Source organism: Mycteria americana, chromosome 13, assembly GCF_035582795.1.
Source record: "Mycteria americana isolate JAX WOST 10 ecotype Jacksonville Zoo and Gardens chromosome 13, USCA_MyAme_1.0, whole genome shotgun sequence".
Taxonomy (NCBI): Eukaryota; Metazoa; Chordata; class Aves; order Ciconiiformes; family Ciconiidae; genus Mycteria; species Mycteria americana.
Window position 1 is genome coordinate 5,545,208 of NC_134377.1, and position 14,101 is coordinate 5,559,308.

The 14,101-nt window shown below is 51.2% G+C and overlaps 1 long non-coding RNA gene across 4 annotated transcripts in view; it reads left to right on the plus strand.

The window, feature by feature from the left end:
- The first annotated feature begins 12,141 nt into the window (after positions 1–12,141).
- Positions 12,142–14,101, plus strand: part of LOC142416752 (uncharacterized) — a 29,551-nt gene continuing 27,591 nt past the window's right edge. For 3 of the 4 annotated variants that reach the window (XR_012777809.1, XR_012777811.1, XR_012777808.1), the window contains exons 1-2: positions 12,142–12,422; positions 12,892–13,086. This is a non-coding gene — a long non-coding RNA (uncharacterized LOC142416752). The remainder of the gene's footprint in view (positions 12,423–12,891; positions 13,087–14,101) is intronic. The other variant, XR_012777810.1, reaches the window with a different exon arrangement.

Sequence of the window (14,101 nt, forward strand, 5' to 3'; positions counted from 1 at the left end):
ATGGTTGTCTAAGGTTTGCTGTTATCAGTTTTAGTTTGTCCAATTCTAAAACTAAAAATTCAATATATTTTAAAGTATTTGGAACACAAAAGAATGAATATTTCCATTTTTCTATGATTTATTGAAAACCCATTCTCACTGAAACTTCACAATTCATACAGTTAAAGAATTCCGCTATTTTAATGTTTTGCTGATTTGGGAAACATTTAATATCAGCTCAAACTTTTGGGATGCTAAAATATCTTGTAATACTTTAAGTACCTATCTCTCTACAATGGAGTGAATGCTGGTATTTAGATTCCTCCTTTTTATGAAAGAATGCTTTTCTGTAAAATATTTATTTCAGTTTAGTTAATAAATATGCATAAAGAACTGTTTGGGTTTATATTACTTCACCGAGAACCAAAAAAAAAAAAAAACCCCACAAAAGATTTAGGGTGGTTTTTTTTTCCCTCCCATGAGGTGTTAAGATATAGGTGGAGGGGGGAGAGTGGCTCAGAGAAACCTTGTACCCTGGGACCAAAATTAAAATAACGTTTAGGTGACAAAAGACATACACACCACTGAAAATATTTTGTATTTATCTAAGCAGGATGGGTGTCTAAACTCCCTTCATATAGGCGAGATGCTGAACAGCAACACAGGAAGAGTTACTTAAGGCTTTGGTTCTAAAACAGCGATGCTTTGAGCAAAGCCAGTCATTTTTAGGGCTTTGGAACCAAGAGATCTAACCCACTGGAAACAGCTACTGATTTATTTAATCAATCTTAAATTTGGAACCTATCAGTTGCCCCGTATGCCTAAGGTAGCTTTGTCATTTTTCATTTAATTCTAATTTGCATCCACATGTTCTGCCCCAAATCTTGAGAGGGAAAAAAAAAAGAGAATAGTGATGAAACATACATTTTTCATTTCACTTTATTAATGTTCCTTATTTTTATTGAGTTAGGATTCTTTTGACAGTGGTGATCTCTGCAGATCTCTGCTATTTTAATGGCTTTCCCAATTAATGAAAGCTGATGATCTCTAATGAAAATAAATACAAATGCAAGTCAAGGTTAAAATCGGTGTCTTAAATCAAGGTTTCTGCTTGATGGTTTAAATCCCGTTTGGAAGTTGGTGACTGAAAGGTGTCAAAGTGAACAGATGGATTGCACTGACTAACATGGGTTTGGAGAGTGGTTGGCTCAGGACACGTGGATGCAGCTCCATGTCTGCTTGCGTCATTACATGAAAAGGTAGGTGGAGTTTTTGTGGGTTTTTGGTTTTGTTTTTGGGGTTTTTTTCCAGGAAAGTAATGGATGTCTGGTAAATGATTCCTGTTGCAGCAAATAGTTGAAGGTAGCTGCTGATCATGTCAAGTTCCTGTTAATACTGAGTAATTATTCATTATGGGGAAGAAATATCCTTTTGCCCCTGAACCTAATTTTAGTAACAGTGCATAATAGTCACATGAATATTTGCTTCCTAATCACATTAGAAAAAAAATGTTCCAAACCTCGTACATCATGAGGCATCGGGTAATGGGGAAGACTCTGAATACTAATGATAATAAATCATGTAATATAGTTGCACAAAATTAGTATAAGCACAGGAGGCAAATACTGTGATGGAAAGGACTTCTGTGGTAGTAAAAAATCTCATCCATTGAAATAGGGAATTACTAAACCCCTTGGTTTAAGACTGTCCTGAAGGCCATAAGACACGGCAGAAGAGTTTCACCCGTAACGCGGGACCCAGGGATGCGTGCTCTGTGATAGTATTTCAGCACTGGAGTATTGATTGGGTCTCATTTTGTACCAAGGATGAAGTTTTGCTGTTCAGGAAAGGGAAATAACGTGGCGAAGCTGGCAGGATAGTTACCAGCCCTGGCTCAGGCTATTGGTCTTGTTCTCCCCTAAGAGAATTCAAAAGTATTGATCTGTTTTCTCTGCCGTTAAAATGACTATTTTGAGGAGAGCTTTGAAAGTCTGGGTGAAATCCAGAAATAAAGTGTCCGTCCCCGGTCTCTGCCTGAAGATGGAAAAACATTGTCCCAAGGAAGGGACAGTTGGCCGGCAATCCAGTGAGTGGCTCGGCCACAACGGGGCTTTGCTCGCTGAGGGTTGCATCCGTCTGAGGAGACAGGGGTGCTTGCTTGTCCTTCCCAGGCACCGTGCAGATGAGTACTTGGCAGATACTTTGGGCTGCAAAGCTGCAGCGTCGGTGCTCTCTTCCCTGGACCGCTGCTGTGGTGTGTCTGGGCAAGGGAGGTGCGGCTTGTGGGAAGACTGCTGACCTGTTCTTGGAGAGCACGGCCGGGATCAGCGTCGTGCGAGTTTCTGGAGCATTTAGCGAGGTTTGGCACCTCTCTGTTCTGAGGCTGGCTTTCTCAAAGAAGTCTAAGGGTTTCATTTGCTCTGAAGTGCTTTGAGAGCCACGGGGAACACGAAAGACGCAGCAGCACGTGTTCCGGACTGGCTTGTCGCAGTGTCTCCTGCACGTGGCTGCCCTCTGCTACCCACCCTGGGGAACCTATCAATAGACTGGCCTTGTCATGGATGTGAGCAACCTTAAATACGGGCTGTAGCCTTCACGAGGCACGCCCGCTCCTGTTTCCCGTTTGATGTAACTAAAGGTATTAATCTGCAAAGCCTCTGAGCAGAGGGGTGTTTCCCTTCCCGTCAGAGCCCCTGGCAGGTACTCCATCTCCATCGTGCCTCCGCTCTTTGTTGTATCTGCCGCGTTCCTGGGCCGAATGACAGAGCAGCGAGGTGCTCTGGTGGGTGCATTTCCTACCTGTGTAATGGGGATCTCATTGATGGTCAAGCGAGCAGAGGCACAAGCCCAGAAGAGGCTGCCGTCTTCTTGCTCTTTCAGCCAACCGACTGTGCCTTGTCACAACACCCCGTTTCAATGCTGTTGCATATTTACTTAAATTCTGAGGCATTGCTACGTTTCTTTCTTTTTTTTTTTCCCCCCCCTGGATCTTTTTATCACCAGATACCTTGCTGAATGAGTGCGGTGTCTCAGATGAAGAAGAATGCGGTGTGCGGCCAGGCAGGTTCTGTGTACTTGGTTCATCACCGGGGGTTGCAGGGCGTGACGCCTCTGACCAAGGAGGTCTCCTGGTCCTGTGAGCCCATCTGTCGCTTGTGTCTTGCTGCAGCATTCACTCCAGTGAGCCGAGTGTGCTTCTAAGGGGCTACCAGCAGAATCGCAAAAATGCAGTTATTGCTCATCTGAAAGTGCTCGTTCAGCGCTCCCCCCGCTCCCCCCGCGTTCTTCAGTGAGCAGTTTGCCTCTCGAATGCCTACCGGTGCCCCTGCTCTAATGGGGTGCTGCGAAGGATGGTGAGGGTAAGTTGTGCCTGCCTGCCTGCTCGCTGGGTGCTCAACCCAGCCACCATCATCGTCAGAGCATGGGGAAGGCCTCCCTCTTCTGCCAAGAACGGGGTTGTTACCTTCTGTGTTTTTTCGGGACGAGCTGCCCTCTCCAGCTCCTGACAAGGCTCGCTCGATTGGGCTCTTGAGGTGCCACTTAGCGCTCGAGCTAAATGCTTGAGTCTTTTGGGACGTTGTTACAGAAGCGCTGTGGCACGGTGTCAGTGCCGCTCCCGTGCTATTCACTGGTTTAATGAGCCGCTTAAATTGTTTTGGGGGAGACCCCAGTCTCCTGCATGACCTCGCTGTCCCTGTTTCCCGTCTCGTTAGGTGGCTCGGCTGACGGAGCAGCGGCGGTGCTGGAAGCGGAGCACCCGCTGTGAGCGCCGGCGCCGTGGGCTTTCCCTTCCCAAGGGGAAAGCAGAAGGCTGAGCTCGGCCGTGCGGTGCCTGCGCACGACGGTGGGCGTTTTGGAGGCAGAGGCTCCTCGGGCCCCGTGACGGCGTGGAGGCGAGTAACCACAAAGTTGTTTGCGTTAGTGAAAAGGGTTTCCATTCGCGATCGATGGAGGCGATTAGTGCTGAGATCCTGCATTCTCCCACGGGTCTCTCCGTCTGCACCTTGCTCAGGTGAACCTGCGTGTTTAATCTCCTCACCCCGTGTACTTTGCTCGCCGTGCTGCCATCCACTCTCATTTCCAATTTCACACCGACATGCTCTTGACGTATTTATAAATGAACTTTCTTATGTCAATCCACTAAAAAGCAACCAAATACGTTCTAGAGAAATATTTTTCTCCTCTGTCTCCTGTTGCTGTGGCAATCTTGACTGCTGCTGAGCAGAAGGGGTGGGAGAAGCCAGTGTCAGTGCAAGAGCATCCTGCTTTCCCGCATGGTCAGTGCTGTGAAGGGCATCCAGTGCCTGCTGCTGCCTGTCTTGGCAGTGATTTTTACCCCTATAGTGGTTTTGATATGCAAATCTCAAAGGTTTCTACAGAGAGAAGTAAATGGGAACATACTTGACTGCTCAGCTGGGGAGGCTGAGGCACAGGAGTGCGATGCTCTGCCAAAGACTGAGCGCTATGTCTGTCGCTCAGCTAGAAATGCCCTTCTCTTCCCTAACTTAGCTTATACTCCGGCTTGTAGGGCAACTTAATCTTCCTTAAGGTTTTGCTCTAGGGTTTCAGCTGTGTCAGAACTTCATCTACACCTCTCAGCATGTAATCTCTTCTTCAGTGTTGCCCTCTTGTCTCTTCTCCATCCAGCGGGACAGGCTGAGGCTCAGTCCAGAGCAGGTGACCAGATGATTTCTGGATAATGAGTTACCGCTAATCAGCTACGTTTGGTAGTTGACTGTGAGAAGCCGGTTGCAAATCCTAAGTAGAAACGTGTTAGCATAAACCCTTGGAAGAGAGCGTGTTTTCCTTTGCAGTAGGTGGAGAACATGGGGATGGTCTGTTAATCAGATCTGTCGGTGATCAGCTGACAGATGGCAACTCACTTGGATAATTAATCATTTGCTCGTGCAGGATGTTGCGTACGGAACGATGGTGCCTGTGAAGACTCCAGCAGAAGGGTTTTGTGTGAGACAGCTCAGAGAAGACCTGAGCCCCCTGGAAAGGAGGATCTGTCCCCCCAGGGTGGAATTCATTAGCTAGAGACAGTGAAGTCCAGCTTGCTGGGGATCCCGGGCGTTCTGCCCACCGCCATTGGCATCGCAGAGCTAACGGCTTGCACAAGGAAGGAAGAAAAGCTGGCTGATATCCGTGGGCTTCGATCTGCTGTGAAGGCTTTCTGCCCCCAGGCTGAGGAGAGGAGGAATGTATTAAAAAAAGAAAAAAAGGCAAATGCTTGTAGGTCTGGTCTGTCGGGAGCGTTGCAGTAAGGAGCAAGTCCCTCAACCGAATTTCCTGCTTAGGAAAGAAGGAGCTGCTGTGAGCGAGCAGCAGCAGAATGACGTGACTCCCATGGCCGGTGTCACCGAGCAGCTGAGCATCCTCCCCGGGCCTGTGCTGCCCGCAGGGCTGTCTGCCACTTTGAGAGAAGGAGACGTGGCAAAGGCGCTGCTCGCAGGCAGCGCACCTCAAGCCCTGGGTGTGAGGGTGGAAGTAAAGCGACCTCTGTGTCCCTTTTGTAATGCTTTTCTCTCTATATCGTCTCAAAATCCTCCCTTCCAAAGGCGGCTGTCTCAGCAGGGAGGGGGAAGCGCAAGCAGACGTGGTGCTGGCAGGATGAGGATGATCAGTGAGTGGAAACCCCTCCCTCCCTCTACAATTTGAGGACTCTGTGTACAATTTAAAGTGGGGGGAGAAGGCATCTGTACCAAGGATTTGTCAGGCTTGTTCCTGCCAGATAAGTGCTTTTTATCGAGTGGCTTGACATGTAATTCCATGCAGCATATAGATGTTTGTCTAATGTTTACTTAGAAGGAGAGATTTTCTAGCCATCCTAAAAATTAAACTTTGTGTAATGGTGCGTTTGCTCGGGGAAGACGAATGTGAAGGTGCTGTCAAAATATCGGGCTTGTCCGGACCGAGGGTCCTGCGGAAGGCAAGCGGCATTAGTGTGTTTGAGGAGGTTTCGTTTTGAAGTAATGAAGTCCTCAGCCTTTCGGGGCCCTGCGAATTGAACCGAAGAGGTGCAAAGCCCAGAAGGGAGGTGCCGCTCACAGCTGGGAAGGCAGAGACGCTTGCGGAGGGAGAGGCTCGGAACAGGTTATTTCTACTGTAAAATGACATCAGAAGGATGTGAAGAATTGTGCCGAAATTACATTCCTCCACCTGAATCATTTTAGGGAAGTCGGTTTCATATGGTAAGACTAGGTGCTTTGCTTCTAGGTGAGAAAGGGGCTTGGGTCTGAGTTTTAATTTGCAAGGTGTTTGAGGAAACAAACACAACCATCCTCTGCTTTGTGAGTCATCACACAGGTTTATGGGACCACAGAAATGAATAACTAAAAAAAAAAAAAGGCGTCAGGAGACTTCTTGCAGCTTCCAGGTTTGTAAGGCTGCAAGTCAGCACGCTGTCTGTCCTCCCTGAGAAAAACTCTTGCTGGGAAAATGCCTCCTTGCAGAACCCAAAACTGCGGTTCCTTTATACCATGCATATCTTTTTTTTTTTTTTTTTTTTTTTTTTCTTCCCCCCCTTGCAGGGACAGGGTATTTGAATGGAGATATGTTTTCTGCATGAGCCACTGGGCATGAAGTTACCAAGAGGAACTCCATTTTGGTATTAAAACAATTTTCCGGATAATGCTCTTCCTCTTCTGAAGGCTTCCAAACTTTTACAACAGCGGAGTAATTATTCCATTTCCGAGGACGCTGAGGCAGAGGACTGTGGTTGCTGCAGCCCACGCTCAGCACTGCTGGCAGAAGCTTCCTGCTTGCCCCAACTTTCCAATAAGCACAGAAAACTACATCTGTTAATCGCCCTTCCTTCGCAAAATCCACTTATTTCCTAAACGCTAACGCCGAGTTGTGTAACAACGGGCTAGGAGGCTGAGTCGGTGTTGCTCACGTTGAGGTTTGGCCTTGTAAATACAGATAATACAGATTGCCTGCTGGAGACCTGGTGTTGGTGTCGGGGGTCAGTATAAACAGCATTTAGAGTTGGCTTCTTCAGAGGCAGCTTTCTGTTGTAGGGATTTTTTTTTTTTTTGCCTTGGACCCCTTCTCTTCTACCACAAGCTTGACAAGATCCTTTGTCATTCTCCAGGGAAGCTTTCAAACTCGCCACTGTGGTTTTGAATCGGCTTTAAATAAAAGGTGGTGTGTGCTTCTGAAGTGCCCTGCCCAAGGGCTCTAGAGCTCTCCGCGTGCAATCCAAACAGCCAGCAGACAAAGCCGTTAAACGTGAAGTGTCCGTGTACGATTACCTGGCAGAAAGCTGCAGGAGAGGGTTTGCAGCTGCGTCCCACAGCAATAGGCTTTGTCTGAAAACCCACTCTCAGCAGGTGATAACTCTGTTGGAAAAAGTCAAGGTAGGTCTTGTTGATTCATCAAGGTGGGTGGTTTAGTCCTTCGTTTCAGTGTAGAGCAGAAGAGGTAGGAACAAGCAGAAATGAGATTAGGGAGGTGGGAGGAAGACTTTTTAAATGGGCTTCTGTGTTTCCCCCCTGTGCTAAGGCATCGTCTCGCTGCGTGGTGGATCTAGGCCACTTGAATTTCCAGCTTGCGTGACTGATGGCCTTGGCGTCTTATATCCTGAAAGCAGATATATCGCCTTGAGAAGTCAGATCTCATTTCTTCAGTTACATTTGCAGAGTGAAACCCCCTAAGTGTAACTCCAATACTGCCTCTGAGCTCCTCCAGCCTCCGTCTCCTGCCATCTCTTCAATTCTGAACATGTAGCTTCATTTTACCTCTTAGTACCTCACCAGCTGGAGCAGCTTCTTCCAGGGTGGGGAGTCCTGTGTGCGTGCTTTATTGAGCGAGGAGAGGGCTTGGAGGTGAATGTGCGGTCCCCTCCTGTGGCTTGGAAGGCTGTATCTATATTTTTAGGGTTTTTTTTTTTTTCTTTCCCCATCTTATTGAGGTAGGAAGGGAAGATTATGGCACTTGATGATTTAATCAACATAATCTCTAGATAAAACATGCTTATGTTATGCTACTGGGAGATATTAATTTATGCTGGCTTGCTTCTCCTAAGGTAAATTAAATCATTAGTTTTAAGACTGGATTAGGTGCACATGTCCCCCGCCTCTTAAAAAGGCAGTTCAGTAGTTCTTAAAAGCTTCTTGGCTTGGCATTTCTTGGGAGTCAAGTCCTTTCAGCGCAGGTGTCGGGAAAAGCGGAACCGAGGTGTGACGCTTAAAGGCGCAACCACGAGCCGTTTAGGTAGCCGAATGCCTCCTGCCTGGCGCAGGACCTGCTCGTGCCTTGTGCCTCCTCCTTTACCCAGCAGTAGTATTTTGCCAGCTCATTAATTCCCTGAGAAGGTTTTGCCCCAGGTCTGGGGAACCAGCAACTAATTGCTCCTCTGATCGAACCTGTATCTCGAGCACCGGCTCTGCGTTGATGGAGACCTGAGCCGTTCGGCGTGTGCTGGAGGAGAGCTGGCCGGAGCTAGGTGGTCGGCGTCCGTACCCCTCTCCCACGGGAGAGAGCGTAGGGACATCCAGGATGATGCGTTGACTTGTGCTCGAAAATACGCCTGAGCAGAGCTGTAGCCCAGATGTTGGGTGATCTTGGAAGTGCTGCCAGCACCTCTGAACTGGCTGAAAATTCCCCAAAAACGTATAGGGGAAGCTCTGTGAGCACACAACAAGAATTAAAAGCAAAAGATCTTTACCGGGCTGGGTGGGAGATGTTCCAACTCTTTCATACAGGCAGGGAAACTGAGGCACGGTCCGCCTCTCGTCATGGAGGGCAGTAGCAGGGTGCAGGAGTAAAATTTGGACGCCTGGTGCCAGCGGCCCCTCCTGGAGCCAGCTCATTTAGAGCAGGCGTGCTGAGCCGAGCCAGCGTGGCGGTTCCCCTTAGGACGGCCGGCGGCGGAGACGCTGGCTCCAAGCGTCGAGGTGCCCTGTCTGCTTGGATGGCCAGCAGCTCTGCTGCGGAGACAGATGGGAATGGCTCCTTACGACCCAGGGGGAGGAGAAATGACAGAGGCCCTCACAGCAATTTCAGGGCTATTAGGGATGCGATAATGAGGCGTTGCGTGCATCATTTTTCAGCGCTTCGCTCCCCTGCCCCCAGTTCAGCCCAGGCGTGAACACTCTCCATCCCAGGAGGACGGTAAACGCTCCGCTGGTGCTGTGACTCCGTTTATTGTGCAGCGGGCATCGCCAGGGCTGGTGCATGCACAGGGGGAGGGGGCGAGGAGCTGGCTCAGTTCTCCATCAACGGAGAGCCGGTGCTCAAGATACAGGTTCGATCAGAGGAGCAATTGCTGGTCCCCCAGACCTGGGGCAAAACCTTCTCACGGAATTAACGAGCTGGTAAAATAATGCTATCGGATAAAGGAGGAGGCACAAGGTGGAACTTGCTGCTGCGGGATGCTCTGCAGCCAGCTGTGGGCATCAGGTGATGTGCTTGTGGAGAATCTTGTGTGAGATGGTCTGGTGCACCTGGGGAAGGGCCACTATCCGCGTGCCGCTTCCTGTACTTCCCTGGTGCTGTTTCCCTTGGTACAGTCAGTCCTTTGGTCTGATTCTGCACGGCCCATCGCTTGGATGGTGAAGCCTTCCACCGCTTTGCTTTGCCTCTCTGGATCCCCGGGCCATCTGCTGCACCGCCGTTCCTGGCTGGTGGTGGCCGCGCCGGTGGCCGCTCCAGGGGAGCGGCTTTGCTGGCTCTCGCACACCCAGGCTCGCGCCAGCAGAAGCGGGCACGCAGGCAGGATTTTCCTAACGGGCAGAGCCGGCTCGCTCCCGGGGTGGGTAGATTTCTGATTGCTCCCATGAGCGGGTTAATATCTCCACGGAGGTCAGAACAGGGATGAGTCCACGAGGTTATAAATCATGTGAAGGGGTGGAAAATCAGCGTGCGAAGGTGGTCCGAGGCAGCTCTTTTTCTTGTGTCGCTCTTCCCGTTATGCTGCTGGATGGCGGTGCCTGTGCAAAAAGCAAGTCCTCCTTGCTTCCCGATTTAATTTTCCCTATTTGAATATATAGAGGCATTTTTCTGCTTCAATATTTAGAGGCAAGTGTCTCTTTCTCTGTGTAGAACATTTGCAGCTGATTTATTGCGTGATGCTCTAGCACTGGGATTAAATGTTAATGCAGGCGTGCTGATGCAGTCTGCTTCGGACTGAGCAGCTCCGGGAGGTCCGTAGGCATTTGGGGAATAAAATCAACTGTGTCATGGGGCCCTTTGCTACCCCGTAGATGCGCCTATAGGTGCACTCGCTCTTCTCCAGCCCCACCTCGCCACAGGCACCTCGAGAGGCATCCTCGGGGCTGAGCTCCTGACCTTCAGCTTGCTGTGATGGGGGACCCCTCTGTTCCCTGCGTGTCCCCAGCTGCTCGTGGGCTTCGTTTTGGGGGCTGCGCGTTTCCCCGGGGCGATGCCCATGCGGAGGGACGCCTCGCGCAAGGCGGAGATCTCCCCGCTGCCGTGCCGCGGGTTGGACGGGCAGGTGGCTGTGTTATCAGAAGAGGAGATGAAAAGATCCCCAAGTGGTATTTGTCACTTCTGACTGCAGACATCAAGGACCTGTCACTGGCAGAGCAGAAGGGGAAAAATATTATTTTTAGTTTGATCAGGCTGTTTTCCTTCTCCAGGTACCGCAGGCCGCAGCGGGGCTGACTAGACACGAAGTGCTGCCAAGTGCTCGCTCTGATTTACCTTTGCCTTTGTGCAGGCTTTTCACAAGGAGGAGAAGCGCTTGTTTAATTATAAAGGAAGCATTCGTAGTCTCTCACGCGCTGGCAGAGACCTGGGGGCAAAGCTGATGTGCAAAATGTATTTTTGACTCGGTTTAATGTCTCTTTCAGGCTGCTGCTGTCTCTCCCGCATCTCCCTGCCGGTCACCTGAGGCTCGTCCCACGGCTGCGGAGGACTGGGCAGGTCCGCGTTTGGGCGCAGGGACCTCGGCGTCACGGCGGGGTACCACGAGATCGCCAGACTCCGGTCCTCGGTCTGCAGCCCGGAGGAGAGAGCCAAAGCGGGCGGGTTTAAAAGCTGCAGGAGGAGAGGAGGGGATCCCTCCCTGCCAGGAGGGCAGGCACGCTGCACGCGGTGCTCGGAGATGTCGGATCCCACAGATGCTGAGCCATTCCCCTTTTCTCCATCCATGCCGCTCCCTAACAGGGAGAGAGATATCGAATCAAACGCGGCAGGATTATTTATTGAGGCGTTTGCTTGAAGTCGAATGGACAGGAATCGCATTTCAAAACTGTAGAAGAAAGAGCTTTTTAGCTCTCTTCCTTTCTCCAAAATAGCAACCGCATCACTGCGCACCGTGGGGATGTCAGGGCGAATCTGTTTCACTGACAACAAGATTGTTCTGTCTAGACGGGGAAGCACTGCTGAACCAAGTGAGTCTGCGGAATAATTTAAAGCCAAAATACTTTACAGACATTAAATTTAAAATAAAAGCTGGCTTGACGCAGATGACGCTCGATGGACGGTTTGTGTGGGTGGGACGGCGGCTGGCTGTGAGGCAGAGCTCGATGGCGGTGACTGACAGCTGTTACTGGGGGTGACCTGGGGGCTGCTGACCTGTCACCTTTCCCAAACAAGTTCTTCCACCAGAGCGGGTCCATCGAGGTGCCCGGGCGGCCCTGTGGAGCTCAGTGCAGGGCTCCTCTGCAATATCTTGGATCTGTCTCGAATTTCCTTGGTCCTGGGCAGCCTGCCCAGCCCTCCCCAGCCCCTCGGGGCCGCCTCCCCCCTGTGCTGCTGACTCTGTGGCCACCCCACCGCCTGCCCGCCCCCGAGGGATGCGGGAGCAGAAGGGCTTGTGTGGAGGGGATATGAGCCTTGCGTTCACCATCTGCCTGGAGGGGCTGGCAGCCAGGGCTGTCTGAGGCAGAGAGATGTGGTGGTGAGATTGCAGTCCAGCTGGCATAAGGAATTTACTTTCTTCTGGCAGAAAAAGAAGGATGAAATATTAAAAGCATGGCTCAAAGGCTGCAATATATATATATATATATATATTTTTTTTTTTTTTTTTTTCCCCCTTTCTGAGGAGGGCTTCTGCTCAGCAGTGCTTTGGTGTTGCTCGGAGAGGCAGCAGCCAGGCAGAGCGGGAGGGATGGCAGCCCTCCGGAGAGAGCAGGGAGCGGGGCTGAAGTAAGGGAGGAAGAAGAGGCACGTCCCAGGTGGGCTGGTCTCGGGGCTCAGCGTGAACGCTGACACTTCGACTCTACCATAGCCTTTAGGACTTGTGCTTTCGTCTCGTTTGGCTCCTGTTCAATGGCAGGAAATAAAAACTCTTTTCTTGTCTCGGTCTCTATAGGTGAGGGCAGTGCCCCTCTGAAGTAGGAGGACACCTTCGCGTTGACCGCTGTCCTTGGATGAGGGACAAGACGGGAGCAGCAGAGGGCTCAGCCAAGGCGTCTGTTGGCTCCCTCCAGAGAAGTCCTGCTGGCTCCCAATTTGCCAGTTCTGGCATCCTGGTGAGTCCAAGTGTCCCCAAGAGTCCCTGATGACTTTCTGAAGTGGAGATGGTACGAAGTTTCTCTTGGGGCCCAGCTATTCCATTTGCTTCTGCTGATGAACTTAGGGGCAGGCTGCAACGGAGAGCCTGGCTGGCAGGCAGCAAGGCACGCTGACACAGAGATGTGCTCTGTCCCAGACTTAGGAGAATTTGGCATCTCCTACTCCTTCCCCCAGCGGTCACCAGACCGTGGGTGCCTCCCCGCAGCACTTCAGCCCTCGGGCGGGCAGCGGGAGCTGGCGTCCCGAACGGGTGCGCTCGCAGGGGAGCGGGAGAGGAGAGACGGCCGAGAGATGCAGCAGGGAGGGAGGACCGAGGTCTGTGCGTCTGCCAAGCGAGGAGCTGGAAGGAACCGCGTTCAGGGTGTTTAAAGCTTTTCCTTCTCTTTCTGCCTTTGACATCTCTTTTCTGCTCTCGCTCTGCGTTAGCGGGTCTGGGCCGGGTTCCGAGGAAATGTGGGAAAGAGGAAGATGCAAGTTCAGCATAGTGGGGAGTGGACCTGGGGCACCCTGAACTTTACACCTCTGCAAACGCTGGCTGTGAGCGCTGCTTATTCGCTGATCAAGAACGTACCCAAATGAAGCACCCTGGGGAGCAGTCACTTGTTCGGGGTCACGAAATGGGTGAGCAGTGAAACGGAGTTCGACCTCGACTCCGACTCCAGCCTCTTGGTCCTCGGCTCCTGTGTCATCTCTGGCAGGACAGGGTGGGGGCAGGCAGCCCCCCGATGTCCCCCCATCCCGCAGCCTTGCCTTCTGCGTTCCCCTGCCTGCCTCCCCGCTGCTGCTGCCGCCTCATGAAAGACCCTGTGATTAATTACACCGCTCCGCAGCCTCTGAAAATTTATTTAGGGTTTTGTGTTTGCTGCTGCTGCTTACACAATGGCAAAGCTGCCGTGGCTGCGTCCCGAGCAGGTGGCAGCTAATAGGTCAATAAAGTGAATCGCACCATTAGAGCTGTCGAGCCGGGCTGCCGGGAGCCAGGCAGGTAGAGGGAAAGCTGTGGAGAAGTCAAGACGGATGTGCTTTAGCAGAAATGCATCTGGCTGTGCTGGTTTGCAGGAAATTCCTCACTTCCCTGATAGCATCCACGGCTTTAATAGATCCATTTTTCTACTATAGTTTGTCTAGCTTAAGCTTTCTTCTCCCTGCATCCCATGCTCTCCTAAAAATTAGTCTAACAGGACCTTTTCATCTCCGAGAGCTTTGGAAGTTATTTTCCTTAAAGATTTTCATTGCTTTTTCCTTGGGGCGTACAGAAAAGGGGGGCTGGGGGATTGTCAGCTGAAGGAAGTGGAGAGCTTCAAACCGCAAGAAAGCCTCCCGGGAAACGCTGCCAAAGGCAGGCAGAAATCAGCCCAACCTGAAACCGCTAGCAACCGCCCGAGCAGGTTTAGAAATCACCTCTGCCTCTGAGCGTCTTGCTTCTCAGTGCTGCTGTCGAAGGATTGGGGATGGCCAGCCTTGAGCAGCTAGAACGCGGTTGTACCTGCTTTTCGGAAGAGGAGAGCGAGGCAGGCGTGACCCCCGTCCTGCCCAGGGTCTCTGCTCCCGCCGGGCAGGGACCAGGCTCGTTTGTACCCGCTGCTAATTCATACGCAGTGGGGCTCCGTGCCGGCCGGCCGGTGCGGGGCTGCCT